The sequence below is a fragment of the Petaurus breviceps genome, unplaced genomic scaffold (assembly GCF_028583685.1).
Source record: "Petaurus breviceps papuanus isolate PSGF00001 unplaced genomic scaffold, PetGlider_PUasm1.0 90925, whole genome shotgun sequence".
NCBI lineage: Eukaryota > Metazoa > Chordata > Mammalia > Diprotodontia > Petauridae > Petaurus > Petaurus breviceps.
In genome coordinates, this window is record NW_027187380.1 from 16,837,521 (window position 1) to 16,860,349 (window position 22,829).

Below are 22,829 nucleotides of genomic sequence, written 5' to 3' on the forward strand. Positions count from 1 at the left end.
TTTCACCTGTTCTTACAGTCTCAATATTAATAATTTCTTATGACACAATGATACTCCATTATATTAATATAGCGCAGTGAGTTTATCTTTTTCCCAGTTAATGGGGGATACTTTGTTTCCCATTGTATTCTATCACAAGAATGCTGGTAAATATTTTAGTGTATATATTATGCTATATATATATAAATAAATATATATTTCTTTCCATCTTTGGCTTCTTTGAGGAAATATACCAACCAATGGGATCTCCTCTGTGGGTACATTTTAGTTACTTTCCTAGTATAATTCTAAATTGCTTTCCACAATGGTTGAACCAAAAGCATAGCTCTACCAACAGTATGTTAGTGTGCCTGACTATACATTTCCAGTATTGCCTATACCTTTATTTTCTCATCTTTGTCAATTTGTTGGCTTTGAGGTAAAATCTCTGAGTTGTTTCTATTTGCATTTTTATGCAAATAAAACTTTTATTATTCATTAATAATAAGAGCTTTAATAACATATTATCATTAGACCTCATTTGGAGTATTGTGTTCAGTTCTGAATGTCATAGTTTAAGAAGAACATTGCTGAATTGAAAAGTGTCCAGAGGATGGCAGGCAGGGTGATGGAGTGTCCAAGTCCATGTTTTATGAAGATCAGTTGAAGGAACTGCAGGTATTAATCTGGAGAAATGAGGATACAGTGAAGAGAATTTCAACTATGGGAAGGAATGTAATATGTAGGACAGATTAGATTTTTTTTTGGTATGGCCCCAGAAAATGGAACCAGCAGTGTATGAAAGTCACAAAGATCAATTTAGGCTTGATTTCTGGCAGGAAAAAAATAAACTCTTCCTAATAATTAGAACTATGTCAAAGTGGAATGGACTGCTTTGAGAGGAAATGGGTCACTCCTTATTGAGAGAGTCTTTAAGCAGAGACTGGACAACCATTGGTTGAGTTTATTATAATGAGGATTCCTTTCATGTAGGAGTTGGACCAAATGTCCTCTGATGTCCCTTCCAGTTCTCAAATTCTGTGATTTATTGGTATCCTTGCAATATTAAAAGAACTGGGGGAAGACCCATAATCCATTGTGGTAGATTTATGGGAGTACATATACAAAAGCTGCATGGGATAGAAGGCATGGATGGATTGCAGTCTTCATTTTCAGTGCCTGTACCCACATAGATAAAATCACAGATCCACTAAACTATTCCACAAAGGCTTTAATAGGGAGCTTTTTCGAATTTGGTTAAGAAGTAAATTAACTTCTTATTCTAATTCTAACCAAATTAGGTTGATTCCAAGATTAAGCCCAGGATGTGGGTCTAAAGAAGACAGATGGTAGATTACTATAAAGTATTGTGGGATGACATCACTATACCTATGAGAAAGTCAGTTAAGATAGTCCTGTAGGGACGGCTAGGTGGCACAGTGAATAGAGCACTGGCCCTGGAGTCTGGAGGACCTGAGTTCAAATGTGGCCTCAGACACTTAACACAAAAACTAGCTGTGTGACCTCGTGCAAGTCATTTAGCCCCAATTGCCCTACCTTCCCACCTCAAAAAATCCAAAACAAAACAAAGATAGTCCTGTACAGAAATCAGCAAGCATTTTTTAAGCACCTACTATATGCCAGGCACTGAGATAAATGCTTGAGATACAAAAGGCAAAAAACCATTTCTTGCTATCAAGGATCACACAGTCTGATGTCAGTCAGTAAACATTTATGAAACATATACTATGTATCTAATGCAGGAGACATCATGAGCAAAGATTTTTGTGAGTAAAAGAAGATAAAATTAAATTTCACATATTAAGTATTTTGAAGTTTTTCATATGGAAGATAATGGCTAGTGGATCTCCATCTGTGGAGAACAGAAGTAGAAGTGATAGGTTTTTATCTCAGTAAGGAAAAAAAAACATATCCATAGGATCACAGAACCATTCAAGGAGAAAAGCTGGGAGGACAATGCCCATTGACTGGGGGATGACCAAACAAACTGTGGCATAGGAATGTAATGCAATATTCCTGTGCTGTAAGAAATGACAAATAATATGAGTACAGAGAAGCCAAATGAATACAGAGAAGAATCATCACATGATCTGATACAGAGTGAAGTAAGCAAAGCTGAGAAAACAATATACATGATGACGACAATAATGTAAGAGGAAAGAACAACCATCACAAGAAAATCAAAGTGAAAGTTGGGAAATTACAAAGGGCAAGCAAGAATCTAGAGAAGTGCTATGAGAAGACATTCTCATCAATTCCTTTGCAGATGTCAGAGATCCTTGGGTATGAACATTGCATGCATTTTCCAGACTTTTTCAATGTATTGATCATTTTTACTGATTTTTTCCTCTTCCTTTTTTTTCTTTTAAAATAATATTTTTATGTGGGATGGCTTCTTGAGAGGGTGAATGGGGAGGGATACTGGGAGAAATTTTGGTGATTTAAAAAAACAAAGATAGCAATAAAATATATTTGAAAAAAGGGGGATCTTAAAGCTCTCATCCAATCTCCCTCATTTTGTAGAGCCTCTAGCAAGGTTCAGGGAAGGAAGGTAATTTATCCAAGATCGGAATACTAGTGAGTGGCAGAGCTAGGTTATCGTTCAATCACGTCTGACTCACTATGACCTCATTTTGGGGGGTTTTGTGGCAAAGATACTGGAGTGGTTTGCCACTTTCTTCTCCAGCTCATTTTACAGATGAGGAACTGAGTCAAACAGGGTTAAGTGACTTGCTCAGCATCACACAGCTAGTAAGTTTCTGAGGTGGGATTTGAACTCAGGAAGAGGAATCTTCCTGAGTGCAGGCCTGGTGCTCTATCCACTTTGTCACCTAAGGGCAGAGCCAGTACCCAAACCCAAGTTTTCTGATTCCTATTCTAATGCTCTTTATGCCACGTTGGACATATATACATAAATAATTTCCAGACTAAATCCTAGATTAAGTTCTTACCTGTAAGTTCTTTAAAAAAAAAAAAGGGTAAATAAAACTCTGGAAAAGGTTAATTGTAGACCTTCCTGCAGGCAAAGGAATTGACTAAATGAATTTTAGTGAGTATTGAGAAATACATCTTGCATTGGTTGTATAAATATTTGTCTAGACCAGTTTAACTCTCATTTCTTTTAAGTTCCTAGTCCCTCACCAGGTTAAGGGAACCCCAGCATCTGTCTACCTGTATTGCTTTGAGAAACTGTCTAGAAATTGGAAGGGTTGAATGCCTTTTATTTGTTTTTGGCCTGCTCTTCAGTTCTTTTAGGACTTTTCAGAGTGCATTCCAGTTTATAAGGCCCATCTAAAAGATTATCTTACTTTCAAGAAACTGAAACCAGTTCCCTAACAGCCACAGGTCCCATGCCCATGATCACAATGTGAAAGTCAAGAAAAAGGAAGGAAGCTTTAAGAGTTTAATTCCCACTGCTTTTGTCTTCTCTCCATGTTGAAGGCTTGGGTTCCTACCTTGGCTTAGAGACAGTGAGTTCAGCTTGTCTGGAACCTGGGTAAATCATCATTAATCCACCACAGCATTGGCAGCTGCTTATCAAGGAGCCCTAGACTGGAATAACAGGACTAGCTAGTTACTAGGTAAGAACGCTTAATGCAGTTAGAATGAGGGGGCTGGGAAAAAGCAGGCAAATGAGAGAGTCGCTTAGGAGAAGGCAGTATGATAGAAAATATGCTGATTTCAGAATCAGAATTTCGGTTCCAATTCTAGTTCTGTGTCCTATTTCCCATTGTAATCATGAGCATGGGATCTGTGGCTGCTAGGGAAGCTTGAAGGTGAGATAATCACTTATTATCTGCAACCTTGAGCAAGTGTCTGGGCCTTAGTTTTCCTATCTGCAAAATGAGTAATTCTGAGATAATCAAAAGCCTGACCTAAAAAATAGTAATTCCCTTTTTTAAAAAAGAGAGTCATCATATTCCAAGCTATATGAGCAGCAAGATGGTGTGTTAGTTGCTAGGCTGCTAATGGAGTTCTGGTTCTTGGGTCAGGAAGTCCTGAGTTCAAATATTACCTCAGATATTTACTCAGTCACTAGTCATGTGATCCTGGACAATTCACATAACTGCTGTCTCCCTCAGTTTCCTCAACTGTAAAACGGGATATATAAAATAATAGCACCGACCTCCTAAGATTATTGTAAGGATCAAATGAGATAATATTTGCAAAGAGCTTATTAGTACAGTGCCTGGAACATAATAGATGCTTAATAAATACTTGTTCCCTTCCTTCTTTTCTATGGATGCTCTTAACCTTCTAAAAAAGAATTATATTCCAGAGGTAGAATAATTAAACCTCAATTCATAGGACCTGGAAGACAGAATCCCAACAAGACAGTAAAATTCTTATGAATTAACATCAAAGAACTCTAATCCATAAAGAAATCATTCAGGACCCCTTTCCTACTAGCTTCCTCATCTTTCAGCAAAGGCATAAGCTAACTCCTAGACTTGTAATAGAAACCATAGAAATCAGTACAGGAAGGACAATCAAAAGACAGACCTGAATGAAGATTTAATAATAAAGCCAGAACAATGAATAGGTCAAACAATGAATCATAGAAACAATAAAGATAATGGTATTAACAAGATAGAATGCTGAAATTTCTGGGATGTGGCTAAAGCAGACCACAGAGGAAAAAAATTATATCCCTAAGATAAGACTTGACAAAAATCTAAAAAGAGAGGATTAGTGAACTGAATATAAGCAGTTTAAAAATTAGAAAACCATCAAATAAACCCAAAATAAATGAAGAAGAGGAAATCTTGAAGACTAGAGGAGAACTAGATAAATTGATAACTAAAAAGACTATAGGATTTATGAACAGAACTAAAAGCTATTAAAAAAAAAGACTAAAAAAAGTAATAGCCCTTTTGGCAACTTGCTTAAAAAGGAAGAAAATAAAATGAACAAAAACAAAAAAAAATTAGCAAGGCAAAGTCACAATGGAGGAAAATAAAAAAGGATTCCAACAAAATGAAAAATCAAGAGAAATATGTGATTATTCTGTGAAAAATTAGAATATCACAATTAAGAGAACAACAAGTAGAGGACTTAAATAATCAAATTTAAGTTAAGGAAAACTAAATAACTGCAAAAGAAACTTTCAAAGAAAAATATCCCAGGTCCAGGTATATTTATAGAAAAATCCAACAAATTATCAAAGAATAACTAACAACAACATTACACAAATTATTCTCAAAAATGAAGAAAGAAGACAACTCTACCAAAGCTCGTTTTATGGCATAAATATTGTTTTAATACCTAAACCAGGGAAGATGAATAAAGTAAATAAAAAGATTTGTGTATCATTATCATCAATGAGTATTGATTCAAAAACTTTGGTTACAACAATTTATCTAATAAGTCACTATGATCAAGTTGAATTTATACATGGATGCAAGGATGGTTTAAGCAAATAATTGACATAATTATATTAAATAAAATTATTTTAAACCCCAAATCACATGCTTATATCAATATATGCAGAAAGAGCCTTTGGTGAAATAAAACACTTGTGCTAAAAATCCTGTAAAGCACAGACATAGCAAGATACTTTAAAAAGATTAAAATTTATTCATTTATTTATTTACTATTGGTTTACAACATACAGTTCCACAAGTTTTTGAGTTATAAATTTTCTTTCCCCACACCCACTCCCAGCCCCATGGCGGTATGCAATCTGATATAGGTTCTACATATACCTTCACATTAAACATTAGTCAAGTTGTAAAGAAGAATTATAACCAAAGGAATGAATAACAAGGAAGAAACAGCAAAATAAAATGAAAAAGAGAGAGCAAGTAGATTGCTTCAATCTGCATTCAGACTCTGTAATTCTTTCTCTGAATGTGGATAGCCTTTTCCTTCATGAGTCCTTTGGAATTGTCTTATAACTTTGCATTGCTGAGATGAACCCAGTCTAATTGAAAATATATCAGATATGATGTGTCTATAATTGTGTACAATGTTCTCCTGGTTCTGCTGTCCTCACTCAGCATCAGTTTATATGTCTTTCCAGGTTATTATGAAGATACCTTTTAATGTAATAAAAAGTATATTCAAAACCAAAAGCTAGCATTATATATAGTGGGAAAACTCTAGATGCTTTCCAAATAAATACAAGAGTAAAACAAGGCTGTTACCCTGTCCTTGGTATAATTTGACATAATTCTAGAAATGTTAGCAATATCAGTAAGACAAGAAAAAGAAGTACTATCTTTATTTGCTGGAGACAAGATGTTTTATTTAGAAAATTCAAAGGGAATTAGCAGAAAACTAATTGAGAGAATAGTTTCAGTAAAGAATCCAAATAAAAAAATAACCCCCCCCCAAACTAATACTACTTTTATATAACAGTAGCAGAATTCATGAGGAAATATAGAAAGGGAAATCCCACTCAAAATAACTACAAAATTAAAAAAAAATGTTTCAGGAGTCAATCTACGATAATATATCCCCTTCTAAGATTCCCTTGTCCCAGTTTCTTTTTAAAGTAATTTATTGTAACATTTTATTTCTCTTGACCTTTGTTTTTTTCCTCTATAAAATGAAGGGATTCATTAGATGATCTCAAAGGTCCCTCCTAGAATTAACCTTCTAGAATTCTAGACTACAGGTTGTCTTATAGGTTTAGCTGCTAGGTTTTACCCTAACAAAACCAAACCAAAATAAACCAAAACAAACCAAAAAAACCCCAACAGCAACAACAATAACAACAAAACAACCCAAGGGATGTTTTTATACCCCCTCCTCCCTCCCTTTTCTCTTTCAATCAATATTTCCATTAATTCCATGCTAGAGTCTCTGCTAAGTGCCAGGAAAAAGATAATCTGATTAAGTTAATCAAAGCTAAGGTGAAAAATGACCTATAGTCTCCCCGGCTCCCTTCTGATATTTGCTTTTTAATCCAAGGGGAATAAAGCAGAAGGAGATTCTATTAAGTAGAAGCTGTTCTCTGATAAAATATTAAGAAGTTTATTCCACTGTCATGCTAGGAAGGGACAGACCATTTCTTCTGCTCAGCCTTAAGGGGAACCAGTGCCTAGATGGGGGTATAACTGTTTTTGTGGGTCTTGGGGGAAGGGATGGATCCTGAGAGAGATATAAACACCCATTAATGGATAACTAGAGAGTCCCAGATTTCTGGTCCTTAACCTCTCTCAGCCTCAGTTTACTTAAATGTAAAATAGGGCTAATAATACCACTTAGCACACAAGGTTGTTGTGAGGATTGCATGAGAAAATACAAATTTTTTTTGGGGGGGGCTAATTTTAAAGTACTGTATATATTCCATTATTCTCATTATTAATACTATTACTATTATTGCCCTTTGGATCACAGATCCAGAAGTCTGCAGATGAACCTTAGAGCAGCGAAGGCACTTTGTAATCACAAAATGCTATGAAATAAAAATCAGTTATGCATATTGTTGCTATTACCAGCCCTCCTCCCCTCCAGTCATTATGCCAAGAAATGATTAGTTTTATTACTTACCAGAACTAGTTACCAGTAAAATGTTGATCATTCTTATCATTACATATGTGTTAGATTAATTTTATTGTAAATATTACTTGATTGCAGCACTGAACTGCTCAATGTTCAAGGGGGTTGTTGCTTGGGACTGAAGTTTTTACAAGGAGGGAATATTTCTTGTGGTCCTGGGTTTTGGTTGAGCATTCCAGGGAGTGTCTCTTAAATTCAGTCATTAATACTTGGAACCATTCATTCCTCCCGTAATGGTGAGGATCATTATTTAATTATTTATTATTATTTAAGGATTTTTTTTTTTAAAGCAGTTGGGGTTAAGTAACTTGCTCAAGGTTACATGGCCAGTTATTATTTCTGGGTGTGGTGCTAAGTATCGGAGCCTGGATTTGATCCTAGGTCATCCTGACTCTGGAGCCGGTGCTCTTACTCTCTGTGCTACCTGGCCACCCCATAAATATTGTGGAACCATTTGCTAGTGTTTTTTGTGATGGAGTGGGTGCCAACTTCTTCTTTTTTTTTTTAAAGCAATTGGGGTTAAGTAATTTGCTCAAGGTTACACGGCCAGTTATTATTTCTGGGTGTGGTGCTAAGTATTGGAGCCCGGATTCGATCCCAGGTTTTCCTGACTCTGGGGCTGGTGCTCTTACTCACTGAGCCACCTGGCTGCCCCCAAAGGATTGTTATTTAAGCTATTATGAATTAACCAAGATGGCAGACTCCAAGTGGACAATTCAGCTCATATTGATTTTATTTCTTACAGGAGGGTTGGAAATAGAGAGTTTGATGTTTCCATAGCCTTTGCTTTATAGGCTCTTGATATTCCCTGGTTCTCTTTATGCCCTGTAATTATGATGGGACTTTCTCAGTGAATGAGACAGGCTTCTTTCTTCCAGGAAACCTGACAAGTTCTTGCTTCTAATCTGGGTTTATATTATTTCTTAGCTGAATTCCACAAGCAGATGTCCAACATCTCTTACTTATTTCCCTTCTCTTCTCCTTCAATGCTCATTACATTGTGAACCCTCTGTGGTGATACTGCTGTGTCCCTGTAACCTATTACTTCCTATTAGTTTTCTTCTTTTTTTAGGTAACAGTCCTGTGGTTTATGGGCTCGATTCATAAATGAACTGAGTTCTCTTAGCTCTCTTTTTGGACCACAAAGGCTCCAAGGTGATGATAAACCTATGATTAAAGACATTCTTACTTGACCCACAAGGCTTGGTTCACCCCAGACATTATGGTTTCACATGGGCTGCTGTGAAAAGATTACAAATATGGGGATGAATAAAATATTTCAGTCTGTAGCCCTTCCTTTGACCAAATACCCTAACTTGTTGTTTCTAATCAGCTAGCTTTAAAATTAGCTGCTCCTGACTGCCAAAATGAAGCTATATTATTGGCATAAATGATTAATTTGTCTCTTTGTAAAGTTGTTTAGGGTATTATTTAACCCTCTAGGGTTTGGGGAAAAGGATATCTCTTTCTGGGTAGTTTTATTATGTTAACCAAAAATTACTATTACAATGGCAACTCAAGCAAACAAGTCCAGGGGCCTCTCCACAAATAGATTTTTTTTCTTCTGATTTGCTGGTTCTCTGGGAAGGACAGCATGGGGCTTAGGTAAAGAACTGCAAGTAGGATAGGACAATTGGAACTTTTTCCAGGGAAACCAGTTTAGGGAACTGACAGTGCTTGTCTCTCATCCATGTTTAAGCAACTGAGACTAGCATTTAGTTAGCAAGAATATTTAGTTAATAACTAATAATTGGTTAAAATAGGAATTTGCCAGATTCAGTAATTCAATTTAGTAAACATTTACTAATTGCTTAATGTATGCCTGGTACTGTGCTAATCACTGAGGTTATAAATAAGAAAAAAGAAAGATAGCCCCGCCTTCAAGCTTACAATCTAAATGGGGGAAGACAACACGAAAAAGTAAGCTAGAATTCTCGTGTTTGGGCATCTTATTCCCTGTTGTCCAAACTGAGCTGAACTGCTGATGGAAAGTGGAGATTTAGTTTCTCAAATCTGAAGGATCAATTTCTCGTCCCCATTATTCCTTGCTCCTTCTTTCACTCCTTATGCATGTGTCCTAGGATTTCAGGCACCCCCCTACAGGGCAGTTCATATATGCCCTCCCCCTGCCCCAACTGAAGAAAGGAAGAAGCATTTATTAAACACCTGCTATGTCCCAGGCACCACACTAAGTATTTTATCATCTCATTTGATCCTCACAACAACAACAATTGTGAGGTAGATGGTGTTTTTATCCCCATTTTACAGTTTAAGAAACTGAAGTAGACAGAGGTTAAGGATCACATGATTAGGAAGTGATTGAGGTTGGATTCAAATTCAAACCTTCTAGACTCCAGGCCCAGACCTTTATCTGTACCACCCAGCTGCCTCAACTCATACAACTTCACCTATTAGTGATTTGGTTTGTGATAGTTATCCTGGATGCTCCAGTTTCTAGCTATGTGTCTGTCAAGGCATCAGTAAGCCAGTGGCAGCACCCATAGAGAACACTTAGATCCCTCTAAGTGAGTGTCATGTAAAGAGAATTGGAGTCAGGATTGGTTGAATAGTTTCTGTGACTTTCTGGCTGTGAGAGAGAGGCAGGCTTCACCTCTCTCAATTTCTTCTTTCTCATCTATTGCCTTTTTCTCCCACCATCCTCCTGTCTCTCTTTCTTTCCTCTTCCTCATCTCCCCTATCTTTCCCTGTCTACCTATCTCTCTCCATCACCTCTTTATCTCAATCACCTCTCTCATCTCTCCCTATATCTACCTTTTTATCATCTCTCTTTCCTTACCAATCTATCACCTCTCTGCCTCTCTTATTTTTCTATCATCTCTTTTTCTAAAATTTTATCTATCATTTCTTTCCTTATATCTACCTATCTTTCTATCTACCTATATCTTTCTACTCCATATTTGTCTATATACATATCTATCATCTCTATTTCTTGTCTTATTTATCATCCCTGTATCTAGCTGTCGATCATCTTTCTTTTGATCTACCTATATCTTATCTATCCATCTATCTTTCTATATCTCTCTATCTACCTGTCTTCTTATCTATCACCTCTCTCTTTGTATCTACCTAGCTTTCAATCATCTTTATTTCTTTTGATTTATCTATTGTCTATCTATCTGTCATTACTGTCTAATTAAGGAGGTGGACAAAATGATCTCTCAGGTCCTGATCTAGCTCTTAAGTCCTATGGAGCGCTTCTCTCATCATTCTAAATATTTAATGTCCTACCTTGAATTAACTGAAAACATTTAAAAAATGCTTTTAGCCAAGACTGCAGAGACCTTACCTCGGTATGGCCTTTTTTTCCTGGCTTTTCTTAGAGCCATTTTATTATACTTGTCTGTGGTTCTGGAATTTCCTTTTCTTTTCCCCTATTCCCCTCAGTCCCTTTTCCTTCAATTCCTTTCACCTTTAAAAGAAATATGTATGTGTGTGTGTGTGTGTGTGCGCGCGCTATCTTTTGTCCTTCTTGCTTGAATCACTGCTTGAATCTGTTCAAAGCTTCAAGGAAGCTCAATAGAGAGATGAGAGAAGGAAATTAAACCTCCGCACCCCAAATGTAACTGACTGAGTTGCCAATTCAGAACCTGAACACATTTCTCCATGATTTAGATGCAGAGAGGAGAATTGGGGATGGGAAATTTCTCAAGTTGAAGAAAACAGAAATTTGACTTTTGGCTAGGTCGGAAGTAAAATTATTCGATTTAGCTGGGGAGAAAGTTTTAGAAGTTAATTAGCTCTTCCATTTAGTGACTTTATCGCTTAGGGTAGTAGTCTCCAAAGTCATGACTGTGGCCTTACCTTATAGAATGTATGATTAGCCAGTTGGAGGGTGAGAAGATAAGTTTGCACCCCATCTTCCATAGCCAACATAGGGCTTGTTTCCGATATAACTACACCTATCATTATTCCAAACATTCCCACCCTTCCACTCCAATCAACATCTGTGCTCAACCTCCCCCATTCTGAGCCCTAATTAGACCCTTCAGGGAAGTTATAAGCTATAACCCCTTCCTGGATACAGGTGCTATTGGGAATCCCTGCCTCCTTTTCATTTTTAGTTGGGACAGAGTAATTGACATAGGATTAATAGACAGTATGGTATGGATGGATTTTGATCTACAATACAATTTTCATTACATTGCTGTACCTCCCTCCTGCCTTCCCACCTCTTTTCCACACTTTCCTATTATGGTTGAGATCATCACTTTCTATCCAGTGACAAGTTTGAACCTTTAGGGTTGTCCTTAACTTCCTCCACTGTTCCTCTCCTTCTACCCCCAATATCGGGATAATATTAAGCACTTATCTCAGAGGGTTGTTATGATGATCAAACAAGCTAACATGTGTAAGATGTTTTGCAAACTTTAACCTATTATATAACTATTACAAAATTTTATTTATATATTGCTAAATTATATAAGCATTACATAAATATTACTATAATATAAAAATACTACTATAATAATTATCATCTTGCCAAATCTTGGGGTTTCTACGTGCCCAACATTTCTTGCATCGTCACTACACTAAGTCATGCTCTTGTGCCCCCTCACCTGGACTGTTACAATAGACTCCTACTTGATCTCCTTGCCCCTTATCTCTCACCTTTCCATTTTATCCTCTGCATAGCTGACAAACTGATTTTCCAAAACAGAAGATCTGACCTTTTCATTTCTCTATTCAGTAAACTCCAGTGACTCCCCATTGACTCAGATCAAATATTATTTTAACATATCTATATCTATATCTATATCTATATCTATATCTATATATATGGGGAAGGCAAGGTAATTGGGGTTAAGTGACTTGCCCAACGTCACACAGCTAATAAGTATCAAGTGATTGAAGCTGAATTTGAACTCAGTTCCTGACTCCAGGGCCCATGCTCTATTCACTGTGCCACCTAGCTGCCCCTAGAGTAATGAAATAGTTGCTTTAATTAATATACTTTTATTGATCTTGCTGAGTTTAAGATGAAAGGCTAATCCTTTGTCTTGTGATTGCTGCCTACGGATACTGTTATAGCTTTCCATGTCTAAGAGTCTTCCAGAGATCCGTACCTTTGTATACCCAGAACTAGAATGAAATTATACTATTGTGTCTAAATCTATCCTAAGTTCATCCATTTCAAGGTCTGTTGTCTTTATGTCCTAGTGCCCCTATGTCATAGCATATGAGGGTGCCTTCCTCCTCTTTAGACCTCTCTGATGCACTATTCATCTGTAGTTGGTATTGTGATGATCTATGTTTGCACCTTCTCTTCCCTATTAGGTTACATTGTAAAGTTTGTTAGGTCAGGGTCTTATGGCTAGTGTGTATCTGTGTGCATGCGCCCGTGCACGTGTATGTGTGTACATATGGTAGCTAGTATGTGTCAGAGTCAGGACTTGGACCTAAGTCTTCTTCTCTCCCTCACTTCCTCCATTCCTCTCTCTCTCTTTTCCTCTCTCTCTTCCTTCTCTCCCCTTTTCCTTCCTTCCTCCTTCCCTCCCTCCCTTCCTTCTTTTATTCCTTCAGCCCTCTATCCACTACACCATGCTGGATTTATTTATTGCACACTCAATAAGCATTTATGGAGGCTTTCTTAAACTTCAGGTGTTTGAAAATCTTTAAAAAACAAATCTGCCCCCTCTTACTCTGATGTCTGAAATTCCTTGTTTCAACCACCTCCATTTTAAAAGTTGGAACCTGCGGGACTCAGAGATGGAAGAGACCTAAACAAAAACATTGAATTCAACTCATTTATTTTGCTGATAAGGTAACTGAGAGCCAGAGATAGGAAGCAACATGATCAAAGTTATTGTGGCAGAGACAGGATTTAGTCCACAGTGGACTAACTCTAAATTGAGTGTTTTTACTTACTCCTACTATTCTTACTGCTATGATACTCTTCCTTCCTTCCTTCCTTCCTTCCTTCCTTCCTTCCTTCCTTCCTTCCTTCCTTCCTTCCTTCCTTCCTTCCTTCCTTCCTTCCTTCCTTCCTTCCTTCCTTCCTTTCTCCCTTTCTTTCTTCCTTTCTTCTTTTCTTTTTTGGAGGGAGAAAGGCAAGGCAATTGGGGCTAAGTGACTTGCCCAAGGTCACACAGCGAGTAGATGTGTCAAGTATCTGAGGTTGGATTTGAACTCAGGTCCTCCTGACTCCAGGGCCAGTGCTCTTTTCACTGCTCCACCTAGCTGCCCCTACACTTTCTTTTTTAGGCTAAATTAGGCTATTTCTTTTCACCTCCTAACAAAGATCTAAATTTTCTGAATTCAGGGATAATATTGGCTCTAAAAATGTGCCTGGGAAGTAACAGGTATTAATGGAAATCTGAGGACTAGAAAGATTGTTTGGTCAAAGACCTCCCCATGATTGGATAACAGAGCAAGGAGTTTCAGGCATAACTTCCTCTAATACTGAGTGACTGTGGCAAAGAGACAGAACAGTGAATTGAGAGTCAGAAAATTTGGGCTTTGTTGCCAGATCTTTAATTAATTAGCTTTGTGACCTTCAGCAAGTTATTTCTTCTATCTGCATGTCAGCTTTCTCCTTTTTAAAGTAAAAAGGTTGGCTAGTAGTTCTATCCCCAAAAGAGATCCAAGACAAAGAAAATGCACCCATAACTGCAAAAAATATTTATAGCAACTCTTTTTGGAGTAGCAAAGAATAATAATAATAACAGCTAACATTTATATAGTGCTTACTATGTGCCAGGCACTCTGCTAAGTGATTTCCAATTATTATCTTACTTGATCCTTACAACAACCCTGAGAGATAAGTGCTATTATTATCCTAATTTTAAAGACAAGAGGCAAACGGAGTTAAGTGACTCACCCAGGGTCACAAAGTCAGTCAGTAAGTGTCTATGATCACATTTGAACTCAGGTCTTTTTGACTCTAGACCCAGTGCTCTATCTACCCATTGCATCATACAACTACCTCCAGAAACTAAAGGGTGGTAAGCTGGAAAAACTCAGACCAACTAAGTGATCGGTAAATAAAATGAGGCATTTATTCAAGATGGAGGAATTGCAATTTGGGACAGCATGCTGCTTTATTTAGACAGGGATGCCTGGGGAGGAAGGAGGAAAGGGGGTTCTTATAAGGTATAGTCATGGGAAATAGGATGAGGGCATATCACCTGGGTACACAGAATAGTGGAGGTGCAGGAAGGGAAGTATTATGGAGTTACAGAAACAAGTTTGCAGAAATGTCTTTGGTTTAGTTTTTCCAGGGGTTCCAGGAACAGGGGTGATTGGAAACTGCTGGGGTACATGTGGGTTTTTCTTGGGGGGGCAGTTATGGAAACTGCTTGCAGAGTTTAACTGGGGATACCTATAAATTGGGCAATAGCTGAGCAAAATAAAATAGACAAATGTGATGGAATACTATGGTATTGTTAAGAAATGATAAAGGAGTAATGTTTCAGAGAAATCTAGGAAGTCTTGTATGGATTGATGCAGACTGTAGTGAGCAGAACCAAGAGAATGATTTCCTCAGAGCAACATTTGTAAAGTTAAACTACTTTGAAAGATTGAACAACTCTAATCAGCGAAGTGACCAACACAATTCCACAGGGCTGATAAAACATGCTATCTAATATCTGATAGAAGGTGATAGACTTGGACTGCAGTGTTTTTTGGATATGGAAAGGTAGGAATTTGTTTGCTTTTTTATTCATATACATTTCTAGGGTGTTGTTTTTCTTGTTCAGTAGAGAGAGGTGGGGAGAGAGGAAGAGGTAGGAGGGAAAGAAGGTGGATTTTCATTAATTGTAAAAAATCAAATTAAATTAGGGGTTTGGACTAAATGGTTTGTAAGGTCCCCTCTAGCCCTAATATTCTATGACTCAGTGAAATCTGGAGAAGAGCAGTCATCATCCCCAAAAACATGAGGGGCCTAAGGGCCTGAATTAGCTTTGATGAGCATCCAGGCTTTTTCAGATGCTTGTTTGATGTTGACTAAAAATGTACTGCTGTACCTTGAAAAAATGAAAAGGAAGTCATCTTCCAAAGTATTTCCCTCCTTCCCCCTCCTTCCAATAAAATAAATATTTTTCAAAGTCACTTTTTTTGACTAGGAAAGAACTGGAGTTAAGAAGTGCTTGGCTTGTGGGGTGGGGTCATCAAGTCATTTAAAAGTATTTTTCTGAAAATGTTGTTTATGTAATTCAGGTTTCTTCCATTCTCTCCCAAATTATTTGGCGTTTATCCTCTTTTATTGCCTACTTCTTTAATTTTTTCGCAACCCTGTATGTGTGCAAAGAAATATAATCCATTTGTTTCTGATTCATTTACATTAAACTAATCAAAATGTTATTTAGCAAGAGTTATTTTATGTCTAAGAGGTGCATAATCCAGCAGGACAGGAAATTGCATTTTGACCAGGGTAAATGAACCCAGACCCCAGAATGCCTGGCTCTGGTTTATAACCCAGACCAAGAAGTGAATCTTTAGATCAGGTGGCTTCTGGATCCACTCCTAACAATCACAAGACCCTTCCCTTTGTATTTCTTCCCTGACTTACTCCGCTGTGACCCCTTTACAAAACCAACACACACACACACACACACACACACACACACACACACACACATACACCCCCCCCCCCCAAAAAAAAAAAAAACCAAAGTAAAGGGAAAAAAAGCAATCATTCTGAAAGCTGTTATCTCAACAGTTTTCCACCTATGCTATAGAAATGGAGCAATTTGGGCTGTCACCATAAGACTATCACTACATCACCACTGCACAAAGAAAAGTGAGTTTTTGTTGTTTGTTCAGTTGTCTGACTCTTTATGACCCCCTTTGGGGTTTTCTTGTCAAAGATACTGGAGTAGTTTGCTATTCCTTCTCCAGTTCACTTTACAGATAAAGGAACTGAGACAAACTGTTAAGTTACTTAAGTGACTTGCTGAGGGTCACACAACCAGTAAGTATCTGAAGCTAGATTTGAACTCAGGTCTTCCTGACTCCAAAGCCTCGGTGCTCTATCTACTGTACCATCTAACTGCCCAAAAAAGTGGGTTACACTTCAGCAAGAGGGACTGAAAATTTGGAACTAAGGGGGAAAATGTCCCTGAGGGCCACAGTGCCATCCTCTATCTAGGGCATCTATGGTATACAATGCAGCTCAACCAACTAATTAACATGGGCTTGTGAGGCGGACAGCATCAAAGAGAAGGTATCTTTGAAGTGACAGTCCACAGCTGTTAAACATGTAATCCACAACAACATTCCCAAGTGCAGCCAGAACAAAATTAAAATGAAATTGGGAAATATTTAACCAAAAAAACAATGATACAATAAAACATAGATAATATTAATATGTGATTTTCTAATGGGCCATCAGGGATCCTTCTCTATGGGTCTAGTGGTTTTCATTTCGATTTGAGTTCAACACCAATGATCTAGTCCACTTAAAAGGATCTAGTCCATTTAAAAGACGAGGAAACTGAAGCCCAGAGTACAAATGATTTGTCCAGTCACACAGCTAGTAATTGGCAAAGCTAGGACTTTCATCGAGGTCTTAACTCCCAGGAAAGTGCTATTTTCTTTAAAAAACGAAACAAAACAAAACAAAAAACCCCACAACATTTTATTGAGGTCTTTTATTTTTTACTTTTCCTGAATTTCCCATCTTCCCTCTTTGTTTCCTTCCCTCGGAGTGTTATCTAATATATGAAAGAATTTTTTAAAAGAGGGGAAGGAAGAAAATCAATGAAATTGATCAATACATAAAAAAACCTGACTATATCCAGTATTCTTCACCTATGGACTCCCCACTTCTGCAAAGGAGTGAGGAATGGTATCTTTGCTTTGGAGGAATGCTTGGTTTTTTAAAAGTTTTGCCACATACATTTTCAGTAGTTTTCATAGCTGCTACTTTCCCCATTTATATTGATGTAGTTATTGTGCATATTGTTTTCTTGTCTGCTTACTTCACTCTTCTCCCATTCATGTCTTTCCACACTTCTCTGTTGTCATCATATTTGTCGCTTCTTATAGCATAATAATATTTCTTTGCATTCATGTGCCACAATTTGTTTAGCTATTCCCCAACCAATGGGCATCTACTTTATTTCTACTTCTTTTCTACGACAAAAAAAATGCTGTTATAAATATTTGAGTGTTTATGGGACTTTTGGCAAGGGATCTTTTCATAGCAGCATTCAGTTTGAAGGTATTAAGTTCAGTTCCCTTGTCTGCCTACCAAAGGCCTAATTTTAAAAATTTCCTCTTCCTTAGATGTATTGGAGGTGTTGACTCTGCATTTATCCAGGTATGAAGAGTTGTCTTTTGTATATGTGTGAGTGTGTGTGTGCATACATGTGCGTGCGGACACATGCACATAATGTTACCTGTCTGTCTCACCTTCCTTATTTGGTCTTGTAAAGGGGCTGATACTTATCACCTAGTTCTGGCCCCTATAGGGGCCACTTTTCTATAGTACTTAAAGGTTTACAGATAATTTTGTTCCCAGAAACCCTTTAAAGAAACTAAAGTATTATCAGTCCAAGTGTTGGAACTGGAGAAGGAATAGCCATTCCAGTATCTTTGCCAAGAAAACCCCAAAAGGGGTCATAAAGAATAAGACACAACTGAATAAAAACCAAAAACTTAGAGAATGTTGCAGATTCTTTGAAGATACAAAGTCCGTACATGAGGAAATGAATAGAACTTTAGTAGGCCAGTATTATCTCCCCAACAGAAGTGTAAAAAATAATATTTCATGTTTCTATAGTATTTAATGGTTTACAGATAATTTTGTTCCCAGCAACCCTTTAAAGGAACTAAAGTGTATCAGTCCAATTTTATAGGTGAGGAAACAGACTCAGGAGAATCAAATGATTTGCTCACACAATTAGTAAGTGTTGGAAACCATGTCTGCTTGCCTCCAAATATATCCCCAAACCGCAATGTCTTGCGTCAGAGCAGGTATGGTTCCTCATACAGCGATGGACACATAGCAGTCACTCATATATCTGGTGAATAGAGAAGCAGTGTGCCATATATCTGTGAAAGCATAAAATCATGAGCCAAGGTATTTAAGGATTGATTCTGCTGCTAAATGAGGAATGGGGAGTAAATTATTTAGCAGATCTATATATAAGTGTCATTTGTAAAATGAGGTGATTGTGCAACATGGTAGAAAAGGAAAATGTGAGAATGCTTTATAGATCTAATATTGATCATATATATTGAAGCTCCCTTCAAAATTCAGTTCTCCTACATTCTTCTAGTATCATAGATTTAGAAGAGGAAGGGACTTTAGAGACCATCCAATAGCTAGGCCTTCATTTTACAGGAGGAAAATGAGGGCCAAAGGGACTGACTAATCTACGGTCACAGAGGTGACCTTGGCAGAGATGGGATTTGAACCCAAACCTTCAAACTCCAAATCTAACATTCTTTCCCCTGTATTCACAGGGCTTCTCATTAAGTTTTTCCTGATTCCCCACTTGCTAGCACCCCCCCCACCCCATCACTTTGGATTTATTTTATTTGTCTTAGATCTACTTACATGTGCACATGCTGTTTTCTCTTTTAGAGTGTAATAGTAGGAGTAACAATAATAAAAGCATTTACAAAGCAGTTTAAGGTTTGCAAAGTGCTTTCCACATATTGTCTCATTTTATCCTCCAAGCAATCCTGGGAGGTCGATTCTACTATTATTTTGCATTTGAAGATGAGGAAAGGGAGGCAAGACAGAAACTAAGCAACTTGCCCAGAGTCACACAGCTTGTCAGTGCATGGGCCTTTCTGGATCTTAGGCCAGTGCTCTACACTAAGCTACCGCTCCGTCGGGACGGGGAGGATCCCATTGTATTTCTTTGCATTCCCAAAGCTAGCACAGTACCAGATGCAGACACTTAAGAAATCCCCATGCATTGACTGGTTGCACTGTCTAATAATGCTTAAAATTAAAAAGAAATCATATGTGTATGTAAATAGATTCATATATGTAATATAAATATGTGTACCTATACGTACACACACATGTGTACATATAAATATGTGTGTGCACATACATGAGCACATATATGTTCTTGTTGGGTGATTTCAGTCATGTCCAACTCTTCATGAACCCATTTGAGGTTTTCCTGGCAAAGACACCAGAGTGGTTTACCATTTCCTTCTCCAGTCCATTTTACAGATGAGGAAACTGAGGCAAACAGGGTTAAGTGATTTACCCAGGATCACACAGCTAAGTAAGTGTCTGAGGACAGATTTGAACTTGTGTCCTCCTGACTCCAGGGTAGGTACTCTATCCACTACACCACCTAACTATTCATACATGCATATATATTTATATGTATATGCATATTTTATGTGTCTATGTGAATATATGCATGTATATTATGTGTATATATGTATATTGTGTATGTATATTTTACAGGAGTCAGAGATACCTGAGTTCAGATCTGGCCTCAGACACTTACTAACTCTGTGACCCTGGGCAAGTCACTTAATTCTGTTTGCCTCAGTTTCCTCACCTGTAAAATGAGCTGGAGAAGGAAATGGCAAAGCACTCCAATATCTCTGCCAAGAAAACCCTAAATAGGGTCAGGAAGAGTCGGACACGACTGAAAGATGACTGAACAATAAAAACAATAACAACACCACCACAGATGAGGATGCAGTCTCAGAGAAGTTAATAGACTCAGTCAGGGTCACACAGCTAAGTAAGCTAAGTAAATGTCAGAGGTGGAATTTTTGAACCCAGATCTTCTTGAATTCAGATCCAGGACTATATTACAATGACAAGTCTAATTCACTATGTCATGTTGCCTTGTATTATGGTTCCTTTTGGCTATAATCTTATGCAATGCATCCTTTGAGAAGATGATAATGATTTAGGGTGCCAGAAGTTTCTTTTTGTTTTTTTTCCTTCCTATACTTTCCCCTTGGAATGGAGTCTATTCTTCCCTTAGCAAAGAATGATGATGTTCCTTTAGGCAATTGCCACAGGACACTGTGCCGGGTAAATATAAATCCACATTACTGCATATTACAGCAAATCAAAATCCATATTACTGAGTACAGTAGAGAAAAGGGAGCTTGCATGTGGGCGTGGAGACACGAAGTCAGCCATGAATTGGCTCTTTCCCCCTGTGTATGCCTTGCCCGGCCATTTTCTCATTACTTCTTTTGGCTGGACAGATGAAATCAGACGTCAAGTCAGGCTTCTCCACTGCTCGCTCATCAGACCTTGCTAAGCCAGCCTTGGCTCCTGTTTTGTGTTGGGCATCCTCAGCTTAGCACTGATCTTAGTCTTGACAGCTGGGCCTGATGTCAGAGGCAGAATGCCGCTGGGTATCCTCACCCAACCCCCATCTCTCTACTCTGCCTCTCCTTTTTGGATCCCAAATACCTTGGCCAGAGTTGCACCCTTGACTGTAAATATGCTTTGAATTAGAATTTGTTGAATTAGAAAGGGGACTAATAGCTTCTATCTTTTCTACTGCAAGGAGTGAGAGTAGATATTCTCTGTGCTGTTGGGAAATAAGAATTCAGCCACCCTGATTAACTCTGGGTATCTAATGCAACTGTGTGTCTGTCTTTCTCTCCTTTCCTTCCCCTATCCCCCACCTCCAGGTCTCTTTTTTCCAGCACTAGCTCTGAGAACAGCTTTTCCTCTGTTCTCTGGGCCTCCCCAGGCTCTGAATGCAGTAGCTGTAATTCCCTCAGTGTTCAGCATTGGGTATATCATATAATTCCCCTTGCCTTCATTCCTATGCAGGACAGGTAGGCTTGGGGAGAGTGGTTGTAGGGGCCAGCAGGCTCTAACAAGCCGCCAGGCAGACTCCACTGACGCCTCAGTACCAGTGGAAAATTTTAAAAGAGAGAGAGGGATTATTTTGTTTCAACATATTTGAAAGCGGGATCTGTGGCCAGTTTAGCCTTTTTTTTTTCACCCTTATTGACACAGTCTGTTCAGAGACTCACCAGGGGCTGTTTGGATTGGGTGTTTGTTTCGGAGCCTGGCCAAGTGTATTTCAGGGCTACACCTTGGCGCTGCCATCTTGGCAACACTAGGAGGCCTGGCGGGTCATAAGACTTCGTGGGGGCCTCCTCTCTCTTTCCTTATCCTCCTTTCACCTCCGTTTTCCATCCATGCCACTTGTTCTCCCTGGGTCCCGATAGGCTCAGGCCAATGTATAAGATAGACCAGTACCTTCAGTGAGAGAGAGGCTTCCCCTCTGTCCTGGGCTCCATCTCCAGAATGTTAATTTTCTGAACCAAGGGAAAGGATTATCATTTGAAGAAGAAAAAATTCTGGACAGGTTCCCCTCCCTGCCTGCCCCCTTCCCCTTTACAGAAGGGAATTGAGCACATGCCTAGAGGCCTGTGGTTAAGCTATTTGGCATTTGGTTAGGAAGGAGGGAACCCCTGTGGCCTGAGACCCTGAAAAATTTACCTAGTGGAATAATGAGATATGCAAATCAAACTGAGGTTTCATTTCACACCCTAGAGATCTCCAAAGATGACAAACGGTAAAAATGTTGGAGGAAAGATATCTTGTTTGTACATAGTTGTTTTTCATATTTTCTCTCCTGTTAGATTATGAACTCCTTGTGGGCAGGGACTGTCTTTCTTTGTACCTCCAGCATTTAGTACAGTGCTTGGCACGCAGTAGGTGCCTAATAAATAGCTTATTTACTCATGGATACTAACATAATAGTGATAATACTATGAACTGGTGGAAATGTTTTAGAAAACAATTTGGAATCACTTGAGAAAAGTGACTAAACTGTCCATACCGTATTGATCCTTCTTGATTGTATTCCAAATGGTGGTTGAAAAGAAAAAAGCAAAGAAAGGCCCAAGATGTTTCAGAATATACAGAGCAGTACTTTTAGAAACAAAAATCTATCAGTTGAAGAATGACTGAAGAAAATGCAGTATGTGATTGTAAAAGAATATTCTTGTGCCATAAAAGGATAACTGCAGAGAGGCCTTCAGAGACACATGGAAAGATTTGGCAAACTGATGAAAAGTGGAATAAGCAATACTAAAATAATAATATACACAAAGCCTCAATAATGTCTATGAAGAGATCAATAAAATGAAACCAAACTCTGAAACTATGAGTACTTAGAAAACCAAAAATGGTCTTGGAGAACAGAAAATAAAGCATGTCCCTTCTCCTACCAGAGATGGGAGACTATAGTAATTATGATATTATGATCAATAATAGCTAGCATGCAGCAGTTTGAGGTTTTCCAGAGCCAACAAATATTACATCATTTTATCCTTACAGTAGCCTTGGAAGGTAAGTGCTATTGTTATTCCCATTTTATAGATGAGGAAACTGAGGT

The 22,829-nt window shown here is 38.0% G+C and overlaps 2 long non-coding RNA genes across 2 annotated transcripts in view; one reads left to right on the forward strand and one right to left on the reverse strand.

The window, feature by feature from the left end:
• LOC138152577 (uncharacterized) overlaps positions 1-22,829 on the forward strand; it is a 271,906-nt gene that overhangs the window by 103,502 nt on the left and 145,575 nt on the right. The gene's annotated exons all lie outside the window — the stretch shown is intronic.
• LOC138152576 (uncharacterized) lies at positions 466-6,687 on the reverse strand. Its single transcript, XR_011166128.1, has 2 exons — positions 3,456-6,687; positions 466-665 (listed from the first exon to the last, which is right to left on the reverse strand). It is a non-coding gene; the product is annotated as an uncharacterized lncRNA (long non-coding RNA).